Below are 13,385 nucleotides of genomic sequence, written 5' to 3'. Positions count from 1 at the left end.
TAATTAAAAGTAATACATGTTCACTATAGAAAAAAACTAGAAAATATAGATGAGCAAAAAGACTATAAACCAAATTCAACATCCTTATGCTTCGGTCTAAATCCTTTTGAATTTATTAGAATCCTTTTGAAAGCTCCTTTTTACAACCAATGAATTGGCCACCTTTCCTTGTTTTGTAAATTTTGATATGTTGTCTCAAGGTAGGAATGTGACATCATTCCTCAGGAGCTGAAATTGTGGCGCTGCATCCATAATGCCCCCACCACTTTTAAATTCAGCCAAATTGCATGGCCATCTGCTCCTTTATTCTTACCTTCTCCTTTACCCCAAATTAGCAACCCATATTATCGACAGCCTGCCTACCAATCATCTCTACCACTTGGCTGTGTCTAACAGCTCAACACATTTCCAAAATTTGTATCAATCATCCCACACCAAAATATAAAAAACAAAACAAGAAAAATCTTACTCCCTCTAAATTCCACAAAATAACAATTGATCCATCCAGGTTCTCATCCTTGGCTTCTCCCTGTCTCTTCCTTCCTCCCCACATATCCAATCTGTCTCACTGACTGTATCACCTTGATTAAGCTCACTTCTATCCCTTCCCCTCAAGAGCTTTCTAAGGGGTCTCTCTGCCTTGTCTCGCCACCACAGCCTTGCCAGCCCTTTCCTTTTCCCCAGCCCACACCACCCAAGTTACTTTTTCAAATCACAATCTGATTAGGCATAACCTGCTTCAAACCCTTCAATAACTCTCCAGTGCCTTTCAGCCAGCATTATGATTCTTTAGCAGAGCCTCCAACAAATTAAACATAGACTCCCTATGTAACCGAGAAATTCCACCTCTGGGTATATACCTAAAAGAAGTGAAAGAAGGCTCTCAAACAGATGTTGGTACACCCATGTTCACAGCAGCATCATTCACAACAGCCAAAGGGTATAAGTAACCCAAGTGTCCATCAATGGATGAATGGATAAACAAAATATGGTACATATACAAAATGGAACATTACTCAGCCTTAAAAAGGAAGGAAATCCTGATACATGCTACATCAATGAACCTTGAGGGCACTAAGTTATGTGAAATAAGCCAGTCCCAAGAGTACACATATACGATCCCACTTATATAAGGTACACAGAAAAGTCAAATTCATAGAGACAAAGAAGAATGGTGGTTACCAGGGGCTGGGAGGAGAGAGTAATGAGGAGGTGCTATTTAACGGCTACAGTTTTAGTTTGGGATAATGAAAAATCTCTAGAGATAGTGGTGATGGCGGCACAACAGTGTGAATGCACTTACTGTGACTAAACTGTACACTTAAAAAAGGTTAAAATGGTAGATTTTATGTTATGTATATTTTACCAAATTAAAAAAGAAATTCCTTAGCAGAGAACACATGATTCCACAGCCTTTCTCCTTAGTCCAATCTCTCCCCTGCACAGTCCCCACTTACACACACACAAAGATGCCAAGGCCTGCCACAGCACCTTCAACCAGACCACAGCTAACTGAGTGGTGGGTATACACCAGCCCAAACAAAGCTTCCAAAGATCTGCCAGCAGGACACAGACACCACAGTCAGGTGGCTGTGGGCAGCAGAACAGGGAGCTCATAGAGATCCAGGGAACAGCTATCATGCGGGGGAACTTTCCCAGACTCCTCCAGAGGAAGCCTATCTGAAGAGAAGAATGAAGCATGGTGACAGACCATGGCGGGCAGACAGAACAGCTGCCTTTGCTGCCCAGAGTGGTTCTAGCTGTAGGCCCTCGAGAGGTTCCGCTGAGCCTCTTGTCAGACATAAATACCCCCCAACTTAAACCAGTGTCAATAACCATTCCTCATAGGAGACATGCTGTGAGCAAGCCAAATCTTACGGACTGAATGCTTGCGTCTTCCCAAAATCTATTATGTTGAAGCCCTAGCCCCCAGTATGATGATATTTGGAGGTGGGTCCTTCGGAAAGTAATTTGGTTTAGATGCAGTCAGGAGGGTGAGGCCCCCATGAAGAGATTGGTGTCCTTATAAGAAAAAAAGAAACCAGGGTTCGCTCTTTCTCTGTAGTGTGAAGACACATCAAAAAGGCAGCCATCTGCAAGCCAGGAAGAGGACCCTCACCAGAAACTGAATCTACCAACAACTTGATCTCCCACTCCGCAGCCTCCAGAACTGTGAGAAATAAATGTCTGTTCTTTAAGCCACCCGGTCCATGGTATCTTGTTACAGCAGCTCGATCAGACCAATATGCCAAAATACTTCCCTTCCCTCACAATTGTCAGTTTGTTTGTCTGCTCTTCCCCTGGAGAAGGGAGGTTTAAGTTCTCAATGTGCAAAAGCCCCAAGCCTAGCAGCGTGGCTGACACACAGGGCTCTGGTGTGTAGAAAGAAAATGAATAAATAAATGCACATTAGACAGGCACAGCCCATTCTTCTGTCCAGGACGGTTTCCATCATCGCTACCCTTCCACTCCAGGTCATAACTGGCAAAGGACCATCAGAGAGCCTCGATGACACACCAGGAATGTCCTCATGAAGGATTAAAGTTAGAAACCAAAGGACAAGACACTTCCTTAGTATTTACCAACCAAAAACGCAAACTGGGTGAAAACTGGATTCTATAGGACAATTTACTCAAGCAGCATTATTCTCAAAGGTGATGGGGCTGGTGGGCCACACAGAACCACACGGGGTGCCCTGCAGGGCTCCCTAAAGCATTGGAGAAAGTGAGTGCCCCGACATGCATTTGTGGAAAGACTTAGGTGATGGCTGATTTTCATTCCTACCTACACACTTGCTTAAAGATATTTATATAAAGTGTGTCTATTCATGGCATTTACCTCACCAATTATAATTCTCTCATTTTCCAATCCTTAATTTCACTGTGAAAGCCAGCTATATATTGAGAAACCCCTCACCCCATTTTCTCTAAAGCTTTCTGCTGAAAATGTCTAATGGAATGCTAGTAGGAGGGCTTTTGTTAAAATCTTGGATTATGGAAGAAATAGGCACAACTACTGGGCAATTTCCATATAGTATGTTGTTGACTTGTGTTCAAATTCTGGCTAATACAAAGGACATGAAATTACCAGGCAATGAAGAAATCCAATAGATTTAAACAGGAAGTGAAAACAAACAAATGGATAAAAGCAAATGGAAGCCCATTTGCCATACCTGACTCCAACCTTAAAAAGCTGTGAGTGGGAGGGGTTATTAATTCAACATTCCGGTTATCTAAGGGTTAACACCCTAGGTTTTGTCTCTGCATAGGCAGAGAGGGACAGGCACCACCAAGATCAAGGTCTGTTTCTGTCTGAGTATAGAAAAGCTGGCCTTACATCAATAAAAGTCATCAACAAGGAGATACCCTTAATCAACCACCCTCAATCCCAGGCACAGGCCAGTGATTAAGGACTGAAAGACAGCATCTAGAACCTTACAATTTCCAAACTGACGAGAGGGAAAAAAGTTTTTTCCCAACTGTGTAAAGTGAGAATGACAAAATATACCATCTAGACTAATTAGAAGAAATTGAGTCAAAAATAACAGTGGCTGCTATAACAACATGGAAGGTTTTGGATTACCAGTTACCAACTCTCACTTGTGACATAAGGGCAAAATTTCTAAGTGCCTTTGTTTATAATTAAAGAGCAAGGAGAGAGACCTTAGAATCCCAGGCAAAACCTTCTTTTAAAAAAGAAGGCGGTGGAGCCAGCTGGTTTCTAGAAGAGCCAGGGCGAGGATGAAGCTTTTCTGACGGGTCTGAAAATGGTCTTTCACACCTATTCTATTACATATACCCTTCAGTCTAATTCCTAAATCACCAAGCTCTTCACAACACTGCACCGTTTTTCACAGAGTTTTTGCTTCTATATTACAGAAGGCTTGCAGCAATAGTTTACCACAAAGGATCCTTTCGATCCACCCCAATGTGGTACGGCACAGGCTGTGGAGCCACAGACCCAGGCTGGAATCCAAAAGAATTCATCTCTGGAATTCAAATTTCTAATCTAAAAACTCAGGGATGACAATATCTATTCCACAGGGCTGTTATGTAGCCTGACTGAGAGAGCAAACTCATTAGATGAATTTCTCCCTCTCCAATGCCCCTTTCTTCTTCTCACCCTGAAGAGCTCACCTACTCTTCTGTCCTGTCTCCTAGCAGGTGTGTCCAGGTAACTAACCTAGTGAGTTACCTCATTTGCAGTTGATCTTACATGAGGTTTAACACCCTAAGGAGGAAATGCAGCCAACACCACTGTCCCTACAGTCATTTCCCGGAGGAAGCTCTACAGAGTCATGGCAGGAATGGCTGCCAAAGGGCAGGTCAACTTCAGAGAGCACACACCCCACTCCAAGGCTGGGTCTGAAAGTCATGCCCTGCCTCCCTCTCCACCCCCTCAACATGGACCCCCCACCTGCCACAACCCTAGAAGGTCCAGAATGGGCAGCATGCAGCCCAGCTGTAGGGGAACCGGTCATCATGCTATACAGCTCACAATGACTGGAGAATTAATGAGCTAACGTCTGAAAAAAGGCTACAAATTCCTGAGGGACGAGGTAGCCAAAAACTATAAACCGCTGTTACATCCAGAAACACAAACTCAGCTGTACAGGGGAACGTGCTAATTACAACGCACGGACTTTTCAATGCGTTCCTTCGAGGCAGATTTTAAAAATTCCAAGAAGTCAATGTGTTTAGATTGGCAAACCTGAGACCCTGGAACCCCTAGGTGAACATAAAACTGTTCAAATATAACTGGCACACCCGACTCTGATTTGTTCCTGGTGGGTGCACAGATGCCAAGAAAGACTGGTGATTACTGAATTGAATATAGCCACCAGAGGAAAACCAACTTCCCTTCCAAATGAATCAGCTTATTAATCAGAGGGTCTCAATCTCATTCCATGTGCTAAGATCCTCAACAAAGTCTTACACCACTTGTAGATTCATTCCTCTGTTCTCTTTATGCCTGATCGGATCATGCAATCACTCAAGGTACACCTTCATTGTAATTAAAAATACAGTGATTTGCACCTGGTAGGCACTCACACAGGGTTTCCTCTACCCATTAGTTTTGGAGGCCACTCCAGATTGGTTCTGAACAAAGACACTCACATAAAACAGCCTGGGATACACTATGGCAGAATGGCCTTCTTTAAAAAAAAAAAAAAAAAAAAAAAAAACAGGGGCCTTCCCATCGTTCAGGCTCTTTTAGTGACAATGGAGAGAAATGTACTGAATTTAGTGCACTATTCTTGTTTGTAGGCTAAGGAAGCAAATTATCCCTCCAGAAAACAACAGCTTTGGCATTCTGCAACAGATCATAGGTTACAACGACTACTGCAGTGGTTCTGGAAAAAACATCCACAAGATCCAAGTTGCAGGCCCAGCTCTGCAGCTAGCTCACAGTGAGACACTGGGCACACTGCCACCTTCAAGCCTCAGTTTCCTCACAAAGCGTATAACACATCATCTCCTAGGATCTTGTCCCAGCTTCCAACGCTGTTGATTCAACAAAAAAAAAACAAGGCTCAACTCTGGAAAGACTGAGTTCGCTCATTCTGGGATGAGCATGCATCCTAGATCTGGTTATAGAGAATGTTAAAAACCAAAAAGCCAGCAAATGCCAGACCACAAGAATCTCTCTCAGTGACATTACTCAGAGGCAAAGGAAAGCAGCTCTCTTTATTCTGATCTCATAACCGAAATAAAATATATTAAGAGTGCAACCATACACAGCACAGAAAGATGCACAGAATAACCAGGTAAGTTAAGCCATCAAGGCACATTTGAGCATGTTTTCTGTGTGTTTACAATACATGGTTAGCTACAAAATGGAACTGGCTACTTTTAAAAATTCACCTAGTTAGGAAAGCAAAAAAAAAAGTCTAAAGATTACAAATTAAGTAATCTACATGTAAAGGAGGGGAAAAAATATGCATCACTCAACAGTGAAGCTTTGGTAATGCCTTCATACTCAAGGTTTAAAAAAGTTTTTTAGAATAATAAAAATTCAGAAGCTTCCTCAAGCAGTAATCCACTAAAATAAAGTCCAATAAACTATGTAAACAAAGGCAGAGATATTTATACATTTACATTAGGATTTCATGAATGTTTATTAGTTGAGAATTGATCAAACAAAAATAGTTAAGATGTTCCAAAAAAGACACTGATAATGTAAATTGAGAAATAATTTTTAAAGAAAATAGCTAAACTGCTGCAGTGGGTTATTTCACCTACATTGATTAAAATCAACAATCATATTAGAATTTGGAAACATTTTCTAGGTCAATTTCTGGTTTTTCTAATGTTGGAAGCATTCCTTTTAAAATCAAAGGCACCATAATTCTTACATATCCTTAAATACATTCTGAAGTATTTATGAAGAACAAAAGACACTACAAACAAATCAACCTATAAGACATGCCATAACTAATCATTTTTAAGTCACAAATAAAATGTTTACTGAAATTTTTGTTTATAAAATTCACATTTATAAATGTTAACTAAATTTGAATAATAGTTCTGCTAATTTCCAAATATTCTACAGGATACAGCAGTTACTTCATATATTTATATAAGGAGACATACTGACAACACCCCCACACACAGTTTTTTCTCCTTGAATACAGCACATGTTAATAACCTGTAAAGCTATAGGAAAATCCATTTTTAAAGTTAATTACCTTGACCACGTATGGAGCAATAAAACAAATTTTCGCAAGAAAAGTTTTGGTAAGAAATAAAACATACAATAGTGAACTACCTTGTAGAAACCCGATTAAGAAAAGTTAACTTCCTTCTACAAGTAGTTTATCAAAAAAGGGGCTTTCAAAATACATTATTATATTATAAATCATCAAAACTTAAAATTTACATTTCTACCCTTACGTCTGTCTCTCAATAGGTGGGTAGAAAAACTAGAGTTCTTTTTAAATGACAAAATTATAAGGCCCCTCTGGTTTAGAAATTAAAACTGCTTACCAACTTTTCTTCTCCATTGTTTTTTCCACTGATTTAACTAGCACTTTAGCCTTCAGTTCATATGAAAGAGAGAGACAAACATTCGTTGTGACAGGGAGAACACACTAAGTACAACAAATATTTTGCAAGCAGATAAGAAGGGGAAAGTAGGTCAATATCCTGTGGCTAGGAAGAGGCGGCCTCAGCTTCCATACAGGGCTGTTTTATATGAGTTAATCATATAAAATTGATCGAGAGTCCATCATGGATACATGCTGGACTCTTCTGTTGACAACCTCCCACTCTGACCCATGCTCCTGGTATACAAACAGCACTTAGCAGGCAATGAAAGAAGAAAGAATGAGAGACACATCTACTGCTTCTCATGCATGTGCAATCTAACTGAGGAAAGAATACTTAAGAGTAAGATAACCAATATAGTATGTTCATATAGGGCAGGCGATTCACCTCAAAAGGAGGAATATAGAGATGAACATTTCTGTTTAGAGGTAGAGCTACTATCATACAGCAGGAGAATCACAGAAGGATAGCTGAAGAGGTGAAACTCGACCATGAAAGGTGAGTTGGATGTGATTAAGCAGAAAAGAAGTTTAAAGCAAGAATAAAAAACATATTCAGAAGACGGTGACCTGGCAGAATGGTAGCAGAGGACGGCCGGTATAGGAGCCTGATGAATAATGAAGCTGGGATGAAAGGTAAGCCAAGGCTAGACTAGGAGTCAGACCTAAGGAGCTCACAGTTGTTAGAGTGGTGGGAATGGGTGGGCGGGGAGAGAGAAGCATTACACAGCCTAACCAGCGCATCTGTGCTACAGTCATTACTTATGTCACACATCAAGATGGCAACAACTAAGGCTCAGAGTCACTGGTGATGGTCCCATGGAAGATAAAACTGAGGTCAGCCACTACATACAGATGACAGGGAGCCACCAAAATGATTTTGAGCACCAATAGAGACAACAAATTTAAAGGAGGCTTAAGCAGAGGATGGGCAGTCTGAATTTGTTGGCAAAGCGACTAAATGCAGGGAGAAGGACTGCTCTGTGCAGTTGTTCAGTTTGTGTACTGCATAAAAGTGGGCCAGCCGGGGAGGAGGGGGGGCGGCAGAATAAGGTGACTAAAATAAAGTTGAGCTCCTGTGGGATTGTGTCTGCCCCAAAGAGTGCCTTTTTCTCACTGCATACAGGCCCTATACAAGACAGTATATCAAGGAATTCATCTAGGGCCCCAATCTAGTAGTTGAGGAACAAGAATTAGGATAATGCTAATGGAAATGAAAAGGAGATGTGCCAAGGGAAATCACAGATGAGTCTATCATAAAAGGTGGGAAACTAATTTGACAGAGGTGCAAGAGAGACAGGAGGGTTTAAGACTAAAGTAGCGGTTCTCTTATCCAAATGCATAAGGATTGACAATTTGGCTTTTTTTTTTTTAAGTCAGTTAAATTTGGAAGTCATAAAAAATGATACATACCTAAACAAGTCATTTTAAATGAAGCTCTACAAATATACATTTATTGTCAATCTTTTGTTATAGCGCTGGAGCCTTTTCTTTGAGTATATGTCCACTGTTGTACTCAATGGTCTTTCTTTTATAAACCATCCCAAGGCATCATCCTCCAAGTCCAATTTATTTAAAGAACGGTGAGGTTCTAAAGAGCCCTGGAAAGTGAAGTGTGGTAGACCTCATTACCCTTTACAAATGCCCCATACCCCTCTCTACGTCCCGCCTTGCTGAATTCAGGCATATAGCCAATAAGACCTTTGCAGCAGGCGTCCCCTCTGCCACAGGGACCAGCAACGTTCCAGAAGGTACTGCCCCATCAGACTGTGTTCTGGAGTAAGGTTAAGGACAAATGGAGCAGAGTCCCCATCTGATCCACAATGGACACACAGTGTGAACATGGGTTACTGCTTTGAGCCAGTACGATTATCGAGTTTTACATAATCACAACTTAACCCACCAATCATGAATGACTGATAATATCAGTGAGAATACTTTTATTTTATGATCCCCCAAATTTTTTACTTATCTCAGCCACTCCTAAATTAGCTGCAGTCATTTATGGAAATTCATTCTTATCAGGTGATTTCCAAAGCATTCAAATGAATTTTCATAGAAACAATTCTTTTGGCACACATGTTTAAAATCATTATATTAAACTATAATAAGTACACCGGGCACACGCAGGTCTGGGAATTAACACAGTCAGGTCTGGAGAAGCATTCATCTCAACTGGTGGGAAAAGAAACTCAAGAGCACACTACAGGGTAGCCCTCTAGCTTGGAGCATTAGTGTATCTATGGCATCGGCTGATCCACTTTACAGAGAAAAAGAGAACACCAACAAATCCAGCAAGTCTGGAAGTCAATAAAAGCTTATACTGTTTTCTAAAGCTGTGAGTCTGGACAATCATAAGAATGAATAGTACTATCGTATTACCAGGTTAAAAATCTGGTTGGCTTTTCAAAAGTATATCCAACTACCATATTTATTCTGATCCAAATATATAGTCATAAGTGCTTAAGTCATTTAGGAAAGCACAAAAATAACACTTCAAATCCACAACCAGACATAGAGTCAAGAGTACAAGGTCACATGTCATTCTATAACTTGGCTCTTAAAGATAGAAAGAATAAACACAGAAATTACTATTAAAAACTAAATTTGAATTTCATAATTTAAAATTACATACTTCTTTAAAATTGTCAACACAGACAAATGTTTCTCTGAAAAGGAATATCACTCTCTTGAAAAAAGCAAAGGCTCCCAGAAAAATCTGGGTGCTTCTATTGTAAGTAGCTAAATGGTAAATCCATTCATGATTGACATACTTTTAGAAATCTGACATTCACTCTCTTCAATAAAAATATGTTCTTTTGTGTAAAAATGATATTGATATATTTCAATAGACTACTAAAACACTGTGTAAAGACATATACACCAGAAACCCCAAAACAACCAATATTATGTAAACATATACACACCAGAAGCCCAAAACAACCAAAACAGTTTAAATAACACATACATACAAGTCAATCCTGACCCCAGTACCATGCATATAAGGCTCCCCACTCAGCACCAAATAGAATAACCTTAACTTCTATATAGCTTTAATTCAAAAAAAAAAAAAAAAAAAAAAGCCTATCTGGGAAAAAAGTAATATTATACCCTCCAAAATAAATCTGCCCCCAGGCTCTACAGGGATAGCTACCCACTCAGTCTTATTTTAACCAAAGTAAGCTCTTGAAAAGAAAGGAAACCCTGGCTGTCCACATCCCACCTCCGGACACTCCTTATTTTCCTTAGTGCTTCTCCATTCTCTACTTGTCACAGAATGATGTTCCCAGAGTTCTATCCTCCGCCTTCCTCTTCTCACTCTACCCTCTAAGCAATCCTAACATTATCCACAGCTTCCACCACACGTACCTGCCCATGATCCCCTCATCTGAACCCCAGGCCCTGGCTTTTCCCTAAGCTCCGGACCTTGCATTTCAACAGTCCCTGAAGCTCCCTCACTGCCTGAATGCCCCACATCCCAAAATGAACCCCTCACTTGTGGCCCTGTCTATGCAAACCATTCCCAACATCACACAAGCCAGAAACTAGGGAGTTATCCCAGACTCCAACTCTTTCTGCCCCACCAACCAAGTCACTCCATCCATTACCTGATTACATCAAAGAGTTCACAGCAATCTTTGACCCAATCACCTCGTTCTCAATATCTACTGTCAGAAAATCATTCAAAAGAGTGCTCAATGGCGCCCAGGCTGGAGTGCAGTGGCGTGATCTCGGCTCGCTGCAACCACCTCCCAGCCGCCTGCCTTGGCCTCCCTGAGTGCCGGGATTGCAGCCTCTGCCTGGCAGCCGCCCCGTCTGGGAAGTGAGGAGCGTCTCTGCCTGACCGCCCATCGTCTGGGATGTGAGGAGCCCCTCTGCCTGGCTGCCCAGTCTGGAAAGTGAGGAGCGTCTCTGCCCGGCCGCCATCCCATCTAGGAAGTGAGGAGCGCCTCTTCCCGGCCGCCATCACATCTGGGAAGTGAGGAGCGTCTCTGCCCGGCCGCCCATCGTCTGAGATGTGGGGAGCACCTCTGCCCTGCCGCCCCGTCCGGGATGTGAGGAGCGTCTCTGCCTGGCCGCCCTGTCTGAGAAGTGAGGAGACCCTCTGCCTGGCAACCGCCCCGTCTGAGAAGTGAGGAGCCCCTCCGCCCGGCAGCCACCCCATCTGAGAAGTGAGGAGCGTCCTCCCTCCTCATCCGGGAGGGAGGTGGGGGGGTCAGCCCCCCGCCCGGCCAGCCGCCCCGTCCGGGAGGTGAGGGGCGCCTCTGCCCGGCCGCCCCTACTGGGAAGTGAGGAGCCCCTCTGCCCGGCCAGCCGCCTCATCCGGGAGGGAGGTGGGGGGGGTCAGCCCCCCGCCTGGCCAGCCGCCCCGTCCGGGAGGCGAGGGGTGCCTCTGCCCGGCCGCCCCTACTGGGAAGTGAGGAGCCCCTCTGCCCGGCCAGCCGCCCCGTCCGGGAGGGAGGTGGGGGGGTCAGCCCCCCGCCCGGCCAGCTGCCCCGTCCGGGAGGGAGGTGGGGGGGTCAGCCCCCCGCCCGGCCAGCCGCCCCGTCCGGGAGGGAGGTGGGGGGGTCAGCCCCCCGCCCGGCCAGCCGCCCCGTCCGGGAGGGAGGTGGGGGGGTCAGCCCCCCGCCCGGCCAGCCGCCCTGTCCGGGAGGTGAGGGGCGCCTCTGCCCAGCCGCCCCTACCGGGAAGTGAGGAGCCCCTCTGCCCGGCCAGCCGCCCCGTCTGGGAGGGAGGTGGGGGGATCAGCCCCCCGCCAGGCCAGCCGCCCCGTCGGGGAAGTGAGGGGCGCCTCTGCCCGGCCGCCCCTACTGGGAAGTGAGGAGCCCCTCTGCCCGGCCAGCCGCCCTGTCCGGGAGGGAGGTGGGGGGTCAGCCCCCCGCCCGGCCAGCCGCCCCGTCCGGGAGGGAGGTGGGGGGGGTCAGCCCCCCGCCCGGCCAGCCGCCCCATCTGGGAGGTGAGGGGCGCTTCTGCCCAGCCGCCCCTACTGGGAAGTGAGGAGCTCCTCTGCCCGGCCACCACCCCATCTGGGAGGTGTACTCAAGAGCTCATTGAGAACGGACCATGAAGACAATGGTGGTTTTGTGGAATAGAAAGGGGGGAAAGGTGGGGAAAAGATTGAGAAATCGGATGGTTGCCGTGTCTGTGTAGAAAGAGGTAGACATGGGAGACTTTTCATTTTGTTCTGTACTAAGAAAAATTCTTCTGCCTTGGGATCCTGTTGATCTGTGACCTTACCCCCAACCCTGTGCTCTCTGAAACATGTGCTGTATCCACTCAGGGTTGAACGGATTAAGGGCAGTGCAAGATGTGCTTTGTTAAACAGATGCTTGAAGGCAGCATGTTCGTTAAGAGTCATCACCACTCCCTAATCTCAAGTACCCAGGGACACAAACACTGCAGAAGGCCGCAGGGTCCTCTGCCTAGGAAAACCAGAGAACTTTGTTCACTTGTTTATCTGCTGACCTTCCCTCCACTATTGTCCTGTGACCCTGCCAAATCCCCCTCTGCGAGAAACACCCAAGAATGATCAATAAAAAAGAAAAAAAAAAAAAAAAGAAAATCATTCAAAATATAGAAAAGGTTATAGGTACAAAAAGGCTCATCACAGCATTATTCACAACAGCAAAGTGGCAGAAGGAATACAAATGCCCAAAAATAAAGGGATGTTGCAGAAAATGATGGTACTCAATGGAATAATACACAACTATAAAATTTATTTCAAATACTATGTAGCAATATAGAAAATGTATGTACTCTATGATTATGATCACATTTTAAAACATTCACATAAAAAGCCTGGAAAAGAATATTCAGAAATGACCACAGTTGACACTTTTAGAGTGGTAGGCTCACAAACGTCTTTTTAAACTCGATTTTCCTGCATCCCTTCAGCTGCTGTTCAACCTCCTGCTACATCTGTTGCAATACCAACTCAAACTCCCATAAAGTAAAGTTTCCCCCTAAATCCTATTATGCTTACAGCCCACGGCATGAGATCTTCAAAATTGATTAATTCTTTCAAGAAATCCAACTGGACATATCAACAGCTGCAAAACTGGGCTCCCAACATCTGTGGGGGTTATTAACTGTTCTAGTCAGAAAAGTTCGCCATGCACAAGCTGCTGCCAAGACAGCAAACTGTAAAGCTGGAAGCTAAATCACAGAGTAGGTGAAGTCGACTATGTATCTAATGTCCAACCTGGCTCACTGCCTGCCAGGTAAGGAAGGGGCATTTTCTCCATCCAAGCTGCAGAACATAGTCAGGTATTACAGCCCAGAGTCCATGAGACACAAAAAGGTCACTTCAAAGGACATAAATTAGTACAAGTTTCCTTTA

General features: G+C 44.0%; 1 protein-coding gene across 7 annotated transcripts in view; it reads right to left on the bottom strand.

The window, feature by feature from the left end:
• MYO1B (myosin IB) overlaps nucleotides 1–13,385 on the bottom strand; it is a 178,960-nt gene that overhangs the window by 152,224 nt on the left and 13,351 nt on the right. The window contains exon 1 of one of the 7 annotated variants that reach the window (XM_054680034.2): nucleotides 6,987–7,104. The exons of 4 other annotated variants lie outside the window; for them this stretch is intronic. The gene's annotated coding sequence lies outside the window, so the exon portion shown is untranslated. Of the gene's footprint in view, nucleotides 1–6,986; nucleotides 7,105–13,385 lie in introns of those variants that run through there. 2 more of the 7 variants (XM_054680035.2, XM_009443897.4) reach the window with 2 other exon arrangements.

This window comes from Pan troglodytes, chromosome 13, assembly GCF_028858775.2.
Source record: "Pan troglodytes isolate AG18354 chromosome 13, NHGRI_mPanTro3-v2.0_pri, whole genome shotgun sequence".
Lineage (NCBI taxonomy): Eukaryota > Metazoa > Chordata > Mammalia > Primates > Hominidae > Pan > Pan troglodytes.
This window is presented reverse-complemented; position numbering and strand designations above follow the sequence as displayed.